Source organism: Furipterus horrens, unplaced genomic scaffold, assembly GCF_987537825.1.
Source record: "Furipterus horrens unplaced genomic scaffold, mFurHor1.1.pri manual_scaffold_3, whole genome shotgun sequence".
NCBI lineage: Eukaryota > Metazoa > Chordata > Mammalia > Chiroptera > Furipteridae > Furipterus > Furipterus horrens.
Window position 1 is genome coordinate 90837315 of NW_028327173.1, and position 14548 is coordinate 90851862.

The 14548-nt window shown below is 37.9% G+C and overlaps 1 non-coding gene across 1 annotated transcript; it reads left to right on the forward strand.

Moving 5' to 3' along the window:
- The first annotated feature begins 13978 nt into the window (after positions 1–13978).
- On the forward strand, positions 13979–14105 carry LOC150015496 (U4atac minor spliceosomal RNA). Its single transcript, XR_016510380.1, has one exon. It is a non-coding gene; the product is annotated as a U4atac minor spliceosomal RNA (small nuclear RNA).
- Positions 14106–14548: the final 443 nt, after the last annotated feature.

The window sequence follows — 14548 nt, forward strand, 5'->3', positions numbered from 1 at the left end:
TGACTTTGGAATCAGGTATGTATTTTATACAATTATAAGCATATTAAATTTAAAAAGAAATCTCTAAAGAATCGAAAGCAAAATAAAACAAAATGTCCATCAAGTTGGTGACATGATCACATAGTGTGGAAATCTTTTAAGCGACTTTATAATAATAATTTAATTACACATTCTTTGTGAGATATACTATAAGGACTAAAATTTATGGAAAATGCATATATTTTTTGTTCAGTTACCATATTAGTAGTTTTAGTGTTGGTATTGTTTTTCTGACTCTAAGAAAAACAGTTAGCCAGTGTTGTGTAATAAGGTTGTGTACTGTGGCACAAAGCAAAGGGCTAATTATGTGGTGACGTTGGAAACTATGGTTTTGGATGTGGCAGAAAAGAGAAGTGAATGTAAGATAGATGAACTTAAATCAAAACTCCTCAGTTCTGAATTTTATTTAAAATATCAATATAAACTCATGATGATTTTTATCTTGAAGAAAATAAAAAGTATTTCTTATCTAGTTTGTTTACTTAAAAACCTTAGAAACAAGGGCAACTCCATGAATCAGTGTTCTTGGGAAAACTGGCTGATTCCAGATCCAGGACAGGATGTGTACAATAGATAAGCCTGGATCATATTGCCAAAGCAGAAAGCGAAGAGGTTGTCAGAGAGTAATGAGGAGTGTCAAAGGATAGGATAGGATAATTTGAAGGTCAATAATAATTGCAATGGATCGAAACACTTTAAATATGTTTAAACCTATGAGTTCATAATGATACTAAAAAACAAACACAAGAACAAAATCTAAACAATCTTCATTGGTTACCTTTGGAGGGTTCTAGATATCTAATTCATTATTTTGAAAAGTGATAAATAAAGTGAACAAATAAAGAAATATTTTTTCCTTAATTATCCTATAGATACTCTGTCTCAGGGAAACCACACACTGATGAGAGTAAAGTTTCTCTTTATAAAAGTGCTCCAGCTGATAAATGAAGATAAAACAATAAAATATCACTGTTTTGCATCCTCCAATAAAATAATGGATCTAGGTAACAATTATTAATAATTTGTCACATCACAAAAGTAGAGATTAATTGATATAATGTGCTTCTGAGAGAGGTACACATCGTCACCTATGGAGTAGCTTGTCAATTGAACCTAAACCTAATTAAGCCTTTTGATCTAAAAACCAGTTTATAGCAAATAAAAGCAAGAAAGAGGACCGTGTTAAGTGACACCATGAAGAGGCAATCGGCAAATTCTAGGCCATAGAAAACTCTGTAGAACAAATAACCTATTTCGGTAAATAAATTGAAAAGAAAGAGAGGGAAAGTGTAACATATAAATTTAAAGTTATAAGGACATATCAACCAATTGCAGGGTACGAAATTTTTTCAAGCCTAATTATAGCAACAAGCTATTAAATTTTAAAAAAAAAGAAGGTTGATGGTTAGCCATGACAGTGGCACATACATATCTACTACACTCCATTTTGTATAGCAGAGGTATTACGGCACTTGCCCAAATTCACATAGCTAATAGATATAAGCATGAATCACTTGTGGGCTTTAGAAAAATACAGATGTCATACAATACTCTTGGAAATTCTGATTTACTTTGTCTGGGTGGGACCAGGCATTGGTATTAAATAAAAACTAGACCACCAACTTACACCACATACGAGAATAAACTCAAGATGGATCAAAGACTTAAATGTAAGCCATGACACCATAAAAGTCCTAGAGGAAAACATAGGAAGGAAAATTTCAGATATCCCATGTAACAATATTTTCATGGATACATCTTCTAAGGCAAGAGAAATAAAGGAAAAAATAAACAATTGGGACTACATCAAACTAAAGAGTTTCTGCTCAGCAAAAGAAAACATCAACAAGATGAAAAGGAAACCAACCATATGGGAAAACATATTTGCCAATGATATCTCAGACAAGGGACTGATCTATAAAATATATAAAGAGCTTATACAACTCAACACCAAGAAAACAGACAACCCAATTAAAAAATGGGCAAAGGAACTGAACAAACCTTTCTCCGAAGAGGACATACAGAAGGTCCATAGACTCATGAAAAAATGCTCAACATCACTAGCCATCAGAGACATGCAAATAAAAACCACAATGAGATACCACTTTACACCAGTCAGAATGGCCATCATCAACAAATCAACAAACAACAAGTGCTGGCGAGGATGTGGAGAAACGGGAACCCTACTGCACTGTTGCTGGGAATGCAGACTGGTGCAGCCACTATGGAAAACAGTATGGAATTACCTCAAAAAACTAAAAATGGAACTGCCTTTTGAATCAGCGATTCCACTGCTAGGATTATACCCCAAAAATCCTAAAACCCTAATTCAAAAGAACTTATGCACCCCTATGTTCATAGCAGTGCTGCTTACAATAGCCAAGTGCTGGAAACAACCTAAGTGCCCATCTGTAGATGAGTGGATCAAAAAACTGTGCTACATTTACACAATGGAATACTATGCAGCAGAAAGAAAGAAGGAACTCCTGCCATTTCCAGCAACATGGATGGAACTAGACAGAATTATGCTTAGTGAAATAAGCCAGGCAAAGAAGGAAAAATACCATATGCTATCATCTAATACAGGAAACTAAAGAACAACATAAACAAAAAAACTAAATAGGACAAGGAGCAGAATAACAATCAACAGGGGAAGGGGGAGGGAGAGAAGGGGGATAAGTGAGGGAAGGGTTTAGTCAAGGAACATGTATGGAGAACTCATGGACATGGACAACGGGGAGGGATATGATTGTGGGAGAAGGGGTGGGCTGGGTGGGCGGGAGCAAAGGAGGAAAAATGGGACAACTGTAATTGAAAAATCAAAAAAGAAAAGAAAAGAAAAGAAAATTAAAAAAAATCAATTCTTAAAAGTTAAATCAATAATTAAAAAAACAATTCCCAGACGATTCTAATGTGTAGCCAGGGTTGATAACCCCTTTAATAAATGGAGGATCTAAGATTTCAACTCAGCTTTCTAGTTCTAACCACACACTTCTAACTTCCTGTTGTCTCCTTTCTCTGCTGTTATGCTGAGCTGATGCATGTTCTTCTTCACTCAGCAGCAGGTGTAAAATAGAGAGGGAATGTATTTAAATTAAAATAATGATTAAATGTATTTTTAGATGATCTGTATATTTGACTTGGAGATATCCTCATCAAGACAGCCTTACTCATAATAAAAATAACTTGATGATTTGATTTTGTCAAATGGAACACTTCTGTAATCTTCTATTATTATAGTCAAGTTTTAAATCTACAGTACCTTAGGATACAAATTAAATGTCAAATGAAATTAATTTGGCAAGTGGAACGTGAACTGACTGACTTTGCTTTCTGGAGCAGGCCTGACAGCTTTCTGTATGTCACATGGGCATCTGTTAACATGGGCTACCAATGCCAGAAACTGTTACTGTATCAGATTGCTCCTAGCAGTGCCTATCTGAAAATTTTCAATTTTATGAGAGCTTAACTTTCTATTTCAGAATATGTTGGGGTTAAACCCATGTTTGAGTGACATCAACTGTGTGGTAAATAAGGTGATGCAGGTGTTACATGCACTTTTATTTCTATGTCACAGACACTTCTTACATCCGCATTTATCCCACATGTTCACTAAGCTATTACAATGTGCCAGGCACTGAACTGAGCACCAGGAACACATTGATGATCAACCCCCCATCCAGTTACAGTGTCTTGAGGGAAGAAACTTGAAAAGTGATGAGTAGAATTGTGTGACAGGCAATGATCAAGAAATAGAGTGAATGACAAGAATGCACAGAGGGGCACTTGATCTGGAACTGGGGGAAGTAAGGGAAGGTTGCCAGAAAGTCATGGTGTCTAAGCTGAGATATGAAGGATGAAAGAGCTGGTCAGGTGAGAGGTAAAAGAGTGGTGCTGGGGGGAGGGGTTGGTCTGAATTGTGGGAATTGCATGAGCAAAGGCTAGAAAGTGAGGAGAACATGATTCTTTGCAGGTGCTGCTTGGGCTGAAAAGGTGAGAGGAGAGGCTGGGCAGGTAGCAGATGGTGGACCAGAAGGGGTTGGTAACATGCCTTAAAGAGTCTTTACTCCAAAGTCCCTAGACACCTCATACTCAACATGTCTGAACTGAACTCATTATATTTTCTCTTACGCCCTTTCCCCAGATCCGGCCTTTCTCTCCTAGTCCCCATCTCACTGAACAGCATTCAAACATTTGCCCAAGTCCCAGGTCTGGGTGCTATCCTTGACTCTTCCCTCTTTCACATCCCATATGCAGGCAACAGAGAGTGAATTGAAGCCCCACGGGAAGACGGACTAAATGTCTTTTCACTGGTTTTGTATTGGTGCTCAGACTGCCTACCTCTTGGAAGCTGCCCTTTACTTGTACTTCTCCGCACCCTCATTGCTCATGTCTTTGCATAAACTTCATCATAGACCATCTGAAATTTTTTAATGGTCTCCGGGTTAGGATCCTGATATCCATTTTGCCTCCTTCCCATCTGTCCCCCATCCTGCAGCTCTAGAGACCTCTCTAAACTGCCAATTTATTTTGTCACATTTCTGCTGAAAACATACCTGTGGTCTCTCTTAGAACTTTTACAATTCAGTCCAAACTCCTTAGCCCAACCAATAAGGTTCTTCATAATCTGACCTTTGCTGACTCCTTCAGACTCACCTTGGACACTTCCTGCTTGGAGTTCTGTTCTTCCCACTGCGTGTCTCCTCAAAACTCCCGAAAGTCCCATGAGCTCCCTTACCTTGGGGCTTTTGTATTTATTGTTCTCTCCATCAAGATGCCCCCACCCTCCTACCCCAGTCCTCTCTAAGGGCTGAGACTCTGAGCTCTCATGGCAGACAGGGTAACATTCCCTGCACAAGAAGTACCCCACTGTATTGAAACTGTCTTCTTGTCTCTCTGCCATCCACTGGCAAGCTCGCTGAGGACATAGACTATGCTCTGTTTAGCCTGGTACAAGGGTCGATAAAGTTATTTATTGAATAAATAAATGAACATACAAAGATACAAAATGAAGCTGAAAGCTAGGCCAGTAGGTCAAAACAACTAACATGCAAATTGAGAGAATATTGTAATTTGCCTTTAAGTAATATTAAAATCACAAAAGCAGAAAACCGTGTCTACTGGGTAGGCCAGTGCAAATGAAGATGACTCAGAGTTGGCAATCAGTTTACTAAAAGAAAATTCATTTCTTTTCACTAGTCCCCAACAACTCATTCACTGATTTCCTTAACATGTTCTTTAGGCTCAGGAAGTGGCTATTTATTATCTTATCACCGTCCTCATCCTCATTCTCATCCTCATTGTCCAATGAGGTCAAACATTTGTTGATCATTACCGTGTGCCACATTCTGTTCTAAGGTCTTTACTGGTTTTTGTATTAACTCATGGATCCTTACAATCTTTAAAGCAAGTACTATTATTCCCCTTTTAGAAATGAGGACACGGAGCCTCAAAGAAGGGCAAGAAAATGAATTTTCAGAGCATTTTAGAAAGCAAAGTACCTTAGAAGAATGAAGGGATCTGATTTTCCTCATTTTGAAGTCTGCCCCTGTCTGACTTGTCCTCTGTAGCCTTGTAGCTCTCAGACTCAGTGGTGACTCAGTTGGAAGTTCCAGGCTCTTCTTAGGGACATCAGTTCATCAGAGCCTAAGCAGAGCTTGGCCTGAGAGCCATTCAGAGGTCACCACTGCACTGTGCTGACTCTCCTGCCAGTAGCCGCTACTGGCACTGGCACTGCTGCTGAGCCGAGGATGTGTTAGGGAAGAGCTGGTGTCACAGCTTTAACTGCAGCCCTGGGGATGGTGATGGCAGAGAATCACAGGATTTTTAGCAACAGAAAATCTTCCCAGCCTCTCTGGAAGAAGGCCCAAGGGTGAAGCATGTCCTCTGTAATACCTGTAAAGTGAAGAGTTAGTAGGTGGCCAGCACGCACTTACAGAGCCAGCCCTCAGGACAGGTCAGTTCCTTCTGTTCGAGTCCAGGCCATTGGAAGGACATGTGCTCACTGAGCGCCTCCCTTTCAGCCTCCGCTCAGGCTTACTTTCTCTCTGAAGACTTTCCTAATCCATTTCTGCTCCTGCCTTCAATCCAGGAGAGCCAGCCATGCCCCCTTTTGGGTCCCACTGGACCTTATACATACTTTCAACAAAGTGCTTCTTCACATTTGGGACTTTTCCTAGTAGACTGTAAGTCACATGACAGGTGACTGGCATGGAATAGCCATTCAATAAATGTTTCTAGAAAGAGTGAATGAAGATTAAATGGTTAATAATTATAGGAGTAAAATCTTAAGGAGGAAGAATAGCATTGAAGAAAGATGACGTATTTTATAGGTGTCCGAACTAAATACACCCACAAGGACTAGCAATCCACATACTGGTGTTGAAGGGCTGCACCTGTTCCCATCTATTGCAGGTACTGTTGGATTCTTACCCAAAAGCGATTTTCCTCTCCTTTCTTCCACACAATAGAGCACACCTTCCGTAAAACAGCTAGAAAACACAGGCACAGAACATGTGAAACAAAGGTTTGGTAACTTTGGTCCCAACCTATTATTTCATGGTCCTTCTCTGCTAATAAGTTGTTTTTACTGGCTTTAAAAAAATTATCCTTAGAATCGTTTGCTAACTTCAGCTCATTAAGACTTCTTCTTTCCCAACAATATTCATGTATATATTGGTTATAGTTGTTTTACATAACAAGTAATTTTACAGCCTCAGAGGTTTAGAACATAAAAACTGATTTCTCACTCATGTTACTGTTCTGTGTGGATCTTTAGTAGACACAGTCCTTTAGGAACACAGGCCTAAACATATAGTTTAGTGTCTCCATCATTCTCTAAGGCCCATCTCTGGACCCTTTTAATCTGAAGTATAGATGAAGGGAGAGGGAGAGCATTGATGGCCATGTCCAGTGCTGTGGACCAGGTCTGAAAATGTTGCACCTCACTCCTGTCCACATGCCACTGCCAGAACTTAGCCATGATGCCAAACCTGACAGAAAAGAGGCTGAGTCCTGGAATCTGTCCCTCTGCTGGTTATTCTGCCTTTTTGCCCAAGTTCAATTCTCCACTTGCTCTGGCCCTGCTTTGGGCCCCAGAATCTCTTACTTCCAGATAGGTTCAGTGTGAGAGGCATAGGCAGGAGACTGGAGAGCTAGGGTTCGGGGTTTTTATTCCCCAGCCTTCCAGCATTTCACTGTGTTAAGAGTCTGACTCCATTCCATTTTTGGTGTTTGGTAGTTGACAACATTTAGGCTTCCACCATCCCCCTTCCTAACATATAATTTCTGCTACTCCACATAAGGAAATTCCATATACCTTCAGAGTTCTTGACACCAACAGGAGGTTTGAAACTCGCAGTCCCAGCCTGGGCGTAGAAACCCTTCTCCGTCTGATCTCCCAGGCACAGTGAAGGCCAAACTCATCCTCTGCTCTTCGCTCTGCCATTCCAGACAGCCTTGCTCCCCTGAAGTTCCTTGTGTGTCTTTCAAACTCTTTTGATATATGAAGAAGTGTCATCAGTCAAGACATTCAACCTATTTAACTGAGAGGAGTCCATCTCCTATGCTTGGGATGACCCAAGGAGAGGCAACATATTCTGAGAGTAGTTGAAAACCTAGGGGTGGTAATGACTATCTCTTCTTGCTAGTCTCCGGGTGACTCAGCATCCTTATTGGTTTTCTTATTCCTTTCTGTGCTCCTGAAAATAGTCCTTTTATTAAAGTTTCTTGAGTCATCACAGTTGGATTCTATTTACTGCAAGAATCCTGACTGATACCAGAAGAGGAAAAAATAGGTTCAGTGAGCATTTAGTCAGTTGCTTTCATAGTGCGGTCAGTACCAAACTTTAGATTCTATAACTGGTTTTCAACAGCTATGGATATATATGAGTGCCTACCAGAATAAATGGGATTTGATTAAGCAATTTAGTAGAGGAGGGTCTTTTTCATGTAGTTGGCATTAAAGTGGCATTTTGCTTTAAAACATTTTTGAGAGTAGGGTGGCATTTGGACATGTTTTGGGATAAAAAGCACTCATTTGAGACTCAACTTTGGCTAACATGGGACAAGCAAGACTTATATAATTCTTCATTGTAAAGCCAAATGTGATTATTAGTAACGGAGCACTACTGTAAAAATTAGTCTGCAATCTAAACACATTTTTCCCCCTTTAGCACATTCTGCTGAGGTACACTTAGATGTCCCTGTCTTAGAAGTATCTTTTGCTGGGGATGAGTCCACGTAATTAGGAGGAGACACTGCTGAGAATTATACAGATGACCTGGCTGCCCATATCTTAATCTTGGTTTCTGCATTTAAATTAGGCATCTGAAACTTGTGTTCCATACTTTATTAGATTTTTATATTAAGCTTCCTCTAAACAGAAGGGCATTTTTCAAATTCTCTTAAAGTTTGTGAACAAGAATCTCCAAGGAGGTTTTGCTGTCTTTGCTCCTGATTTGTGTGCTCTCAGTAGCTTGCAGCTCTTTCTAGCCTTTCTGGTGTTAAATTAATAACAAATGATGTCGAGATGACAGGTAGGAGAAAATGGAGAGTACCATGATATTAAAAAAAAACAACGCTCAATCTATTATGTAACACAATGTGTGACACTTTGTCAGGTTTTGCCTGTAGGTATCTTAATTTAACTTAAATATTTTGTTCACATCTTTTTAACTCAGAGCATGGAAACATAGCCCTTAGCACCTCTCTAGCAGACTTTGTAGCATCTATTAGTTGTGATGCAGAATACCAAACTTTCCCAGTTATTTGGGTTATTGGAAAATGCACTGAAGAAAATAAAAAGGATAAGTATACTTTCCTGGTGGAGAAATCATGTGGTTCTCACTTGAAGTTAGGAGTCGTATTTTGGATGAATATCAACATTATTTTCTCACAAGCAGAGCCATCCAACTTTGCCTCAAAACGAGTATGCGCCTTGTCATTACAAGTATTTAAGCAGTGGCTGATCATCTGCCAAGAATTCCTTGAAAAATGATTCTTAGCAAGTATGAAGAGTATTGAAAGAATACTTTGGATGTGTTTAAACTGTGTGCATTTAATCTTTTTTATGTATTAAACTTCAATATAATATTTACTTTAAAATATTTATTATGGGAAATTTCAAACATACACACAACTAAAAACACACACACACCTAGAGACAATAATACAGTGAAGTTCTATTACTGATCACCCAGTTTCAACAATTATAAAATTTCTTTTGAATATCTTAAAAAGCAGCTTGATTGGAAGATTTCTGAAGTCTCCATGATTCCATTTTATAGGTAACATAAGCTTTCTTGTCTTGAAGGGCCATTTTCTTGGTCTAAATTGAAAGAAAAAATTTTAATATGTACCCTTCCAGATCTGTTCTCTTGGCCACTGGTTCTCTTCATCTCTGCTCTCAGCTTTGCTATGGACAATGGCTCACTTCTCTGCTGGATACAATTTCTTAGTAAATATCGCTCCCTCTTTACATGTCTGTGGGGAAGTGGAGATGGGCTGGCTCCACATCCATTTCTGCTCTCTCCCTTTGTTTCCTTACAGGGCACTTACTATACTGAAGGGTCAAGGTGAGGATGAGGCTTTTTGAACATTACTCTTCTGGAACAACTCCTTGAAAACTGTTCCTTTTGACTGAAAGAACTGTGAACTAAAGTGCTAAATTATCTGGACCCTAGTTACCCAACATATAATGATGGCGTGAGTGTGGGAAAACCATTATAGACATTCTCGGTCAAAGAAGGTGATGGTGCAGAGCAGTTATGGATCATAATAATTATGAAATTCATATGGCATGTGCTTCCCATTCCATGATTAAGACTCAGTCCCGATTCCTGGGAGTGAGCCACAGTGGCTCTTGGTTCCATTTTCTGAAATAGACTCCCTTTTTTATAAAATGTGATCCTGTTTGAAGCAAAGTAATTTTTCAGTCTACTTCCTAACCATAGGGATTATATCATTCAAAGATATTGTTTCATTTTGTACTGCTTATTCTTCTCAATTCAAGCTAATATAATTCCTTAAAAAATTCACAGGTTTTATTGTACATTGCTTTGTAATCCATTCATTAGACAAAAGCAACACCTGAAATTTCTTGAATAAACCCTTCCGCAGCTTTGGTTCTCTATAAGGCAAACAAGGCACAATAATTTTAAGATCCCGAGAGAGACTATTTTCTATTTGGAAAGGGTGCTACCTTTGGAGATCTTAGAAGGTTTTATAGTTACACCCTTGGTTTCATCTTTGGACAGGTTTATCTGATCATGCCTTGGATGGCATTTTCTAATGTGAGCATTGCTTGCTATCTGGAAAAGCTTGGAATGAGAAAAGGTTTTATTTGTGAACCTAGTAAGTCCTGGTTCCTTTATATTTAAGAGTTCTTTAGTTTATCTTATTTCTCTACTCACAGTTTACTATAAGCAACAAATAGAGGCAGGCAGCACTTTGTGCCATTTGGAAATCTCCTTAGCTAGATTATTCCTTTCAGAAGTGCATGTTCTATTTCCATGTTCCCACAGCAACAGAGTTACTAAATTTTCTTCTACTATGTCACAAGCCTCCCCTTTTCTCTAGCTTCCCCTACATTTTCTTCCTTTTCCTTTGAGCTCTCACCAGTAGCATTTTGGGGACTATCATCAACATTCTTCTAACAGTCTTTTGAAGGCCCTGGGACTTCTACCAGCCACTTGATCTTGGCATAGGTTCTAGAAGTCTGTTAGGGTATCACACCACTTTCCAGATACCAAAATCTGGTTTTTATTATCTATGTAGTCCATAGCACACCAGCTATTAAGTAAGTAGTGAATATTCGATGTGGGATTGGATTTTCAGTTATTTTTGTCTTTTGCATATTTTAAGTAATGATCATGCATAATTATGGTCATTTTCATTATTCTTTTATTAGATGGGAACTGGGGGTGAATCTTAAAGTTTTATGAATGAGAAGAGAGTAGTAGTTTCTACAACAAATCAACAACATTTTGAAAAGTTTTCTTTTAAAATTATTTAAGCACACAATTTGAGACCCTGTTATTTATTTTTACTTCATAGGGGCATTAATGGGAACCAGGTAATAGTTTATAAAGCAAACACAAAGATCAAAGTCATTTGAAAATCAGTCTGATTTTTCTGTTTTGGGGGCTTGGGGGTAGGGGATTGATGGAAATAATGAACCTTCAATTCATTTTAATTTAAGACCATCCTTGCCAGCAAGGGAAATTTAATTACTTCTACTGTACATTATATTTATTCATTAAAGTAATCATTCAGTGGGAACACATTTTTAAAAAATATATGAAGTGGTAAAAATGATGGGTTCATAAAAATGTCTAGGAGTTTTCATTTCTCATCTTAGTTGTTTGTAGTGATAGAATCATCCCATCTGTGAGAGGGTACTAGCTAGCTTGCTTTTTGAGTTGTTTGGGTGCATGTGCATCATTTGTGGCTTCTCCATGTGTCCCTGCATAAGCAGATAGTGCAGGTAACAATAATAGAAATTAGGGACACAAAAGAGAGCAGAAGCAGCAGTATTTGTGCACTTTGGGGGATAGATCTTGGCAGCATGTCAGTATGTAGATGCATTTCCCCACTAGTCTCCATGACTGCTCACTCCCAGTGTCTAGCCTACAAGTCTTTGTGGCCTATCTTCAGTCACAGAGGCTTGCAGGAAATAAAAATCCATTCATAGCTCTCAAATTTCAAAAGCAGATGATAAATTAATGCAATCGCAAAACTGTTATTTTCTGTCATTGATAAATTCTTTATGAGGATGACTTTCTTTGATATTTTTAAAATGGTTGATATTTGTTCTAAAACTAGGAGCACATTTAAAAACTTTTTATTGCAGCATAACTTGCCTACAGAAAAGTGCACTAATCATAAATATATAGCTCGATTAAATTGACCAATAGAACATGTCTGCATAACTCTAACTTGCATCCAGATCAAAAAGCAGCATTTCCTGCATCTCTTTATAATCCATCTAGGCACAATCTATGCTAACCACCGTAGATTGGTTTTTCCTCTTGTTAAACATTGTCTAAATATAATCATATGGGAATTAATCTTTACAACACATTTTTCAAGGTTTATTGAGGTATAACTGACATACAATAAATTGCATATATTTGAGGTGTCCAATTTGATGAAACTTGACACATAAAAACCCATGAAACCATCACCACAAGTAAGATAATGACCACATCCTCCAATCCTAGAGATTCCTTACCCACCTTCTTTCCCACTTCTGCCTCTCCTCTCCTCAAGTCACCACTTTCTGTCATCACAGACTAGTTTGCATTTTCTAGAATTTTATATAAATGGAATCATACATAATGTACTCTTTTTTTGTCTTTCATTCCCCATAGTTATTTTGAGACTCATTTCTACTATTATATGTGTAGATGGGTCATTCCTTTCTACTGCTGAGTAGTATTCCATTGTATGGATATACCACAATTTCTTTATCCATTCAGCTGATGTTAAGTACTTTTTGGTGTTTAGCTTCTTTTGCTCAATATTATGTTTGTGAGCTCTATTTTAGTAGATATTTGTGGTAGAAAAGAGAAGTTACTATGTAACACTCCAAGATATAAAACTCTGCCCCAGGAAAAATGAATCAATGTACATTCAGTGTGAGGTCATGCCAATATTAAGTCATTCACTTACTAATTCAAAGCATTTATTGAGCATCTACTTTGACAAGACTTTGAGCATTTAGTGGGGTGGTAGATTGTACTATTATTCCTAACTCTTTTCTGTCCTCTCTATAAGAGCATTATACATCCCCGTCTGAAGCCATGTGGTTTGCAGAGTCTCCCTATGTGAGGATTATACAGGATGAGACAAAAGCAGGTTTACAGTTGTGAGTATGGGAAACACAGAGTTAATTCTTGTATTATTATTTATTAATTATTGTACTATTTTTCTTACAAACAACTATAGGTCTTCTTTTGCCTCTCCCTGTACTTCCCTGCCCCACTGATGACAGGGGCAGACATTTGATTTACTTTGGTCAATGAAAAGGGAGCAGAAGCTTGAAGAGCCACTAGTCATTTGGGCTTAGCTCTTTTCTCTGCCACAGATTACTGTGCTCCACACAGGGGGCATTTCTTCAGCCTGAATCTGAGGGATGAAGGCACCTAGAACAGAATGACTGCTGACTTGTGGCTGATATGGATAGTGAGCAAGAAATTTTTGTTATTGTGGGCAGTCATTACAAATAAGAGCTTAGCTTCTCTATATATACATAAGAAAATCAACTGAAATTATTGAAAAATTGTTTGTTTTTAGGATAATATAATATTTCAATATCTATGTTTTCAGGATTTTTTGATTTTAATCAATCTATTGGATTCATCAAAAAGTTCATTTGGTTTTTTTCCCCATAAGATGACTCTAGTAGTGCTTAGTTGTTTTTAACTTCATTTGAAAAAATTTTGTTAGATTTTATTGCGACAGCTAGCACATCAGTATACATTTAAAAAAACATCAATTTTTGTGTAGCCATTTTAAAACTGAAGGTGGAAGAAAATACACATTTTTGGCACATGATTCATTATTTCAAGAAAGTAAAAAAGGAACTGAAACACAAAAAGAGATTTGTGTAATATATGGAGAAGATGCTGTGAGTGATCGCGTCAAAAGTGGTTTGCAAAGTTTCATGCTGGAGATTTCTCTCTGGATGATGGTCCATGGTTGAGTAGACCAGTTGAAGTTGATAGTGTTCGAATTGAGACACTAACTGAGACACTCAATGTTATATCACACGGGAGATAGCCAACATACTCAAAATATCCAGATCAATAGTTATTGGTGAAAATGAAAAACGCGTCTTACTTTATGGGAAAAAACCATACAGATTTTTTTGCCAACCCAATTCTTATTCCTTGTTTATCAATACATTTCTTTTACCTTTGAAAAGAGTTTATTTTGACCCATTCTTTTCTTGGGGTTGTGCTATTGCCCAATGAATATATAGTGAGGACAGTACTGCTAATGCCTTAACAATAAATAAATAAACAAAAGGAGTTACCTTGAATTACAAACTAATTTCTTGAGTTTCTAGATTATCTTATTTAAAACTTGGTCATCTGATTTCTTCCCCTTAGTTAGGTTTCAGACAGTTATTTTCAAACTGTGCTTTGTGCATCCCACGAATGTTTCTTAATATACTCTGCACTCCCCACCATAAATTATAGGCATAGTGCTCTAGATTCTTCCTCCTGAATCACCCTCTTAATCCCTGCTCCTGTGTTCTTGTTCTGCTTCACGGAATTTCCAGTAGTGTTACAAATAAGTGCAAACCTTGGGGTTAAGAAACTTAGCACAGTGCCAAAATTCCTACTGAAAGTCCTTCATCTGGTAACCCAATAAAAGAAATCTAGCTAAGATAGACTTGACTCTCTCTTCTTATGTTCACACTCTTGTGTTGTTAATTTTCTTGTATTTCACATTTGGTCCAGCCTAACTGGCATAGCTGTGTAACTCTCCAAGAGGAGTCACT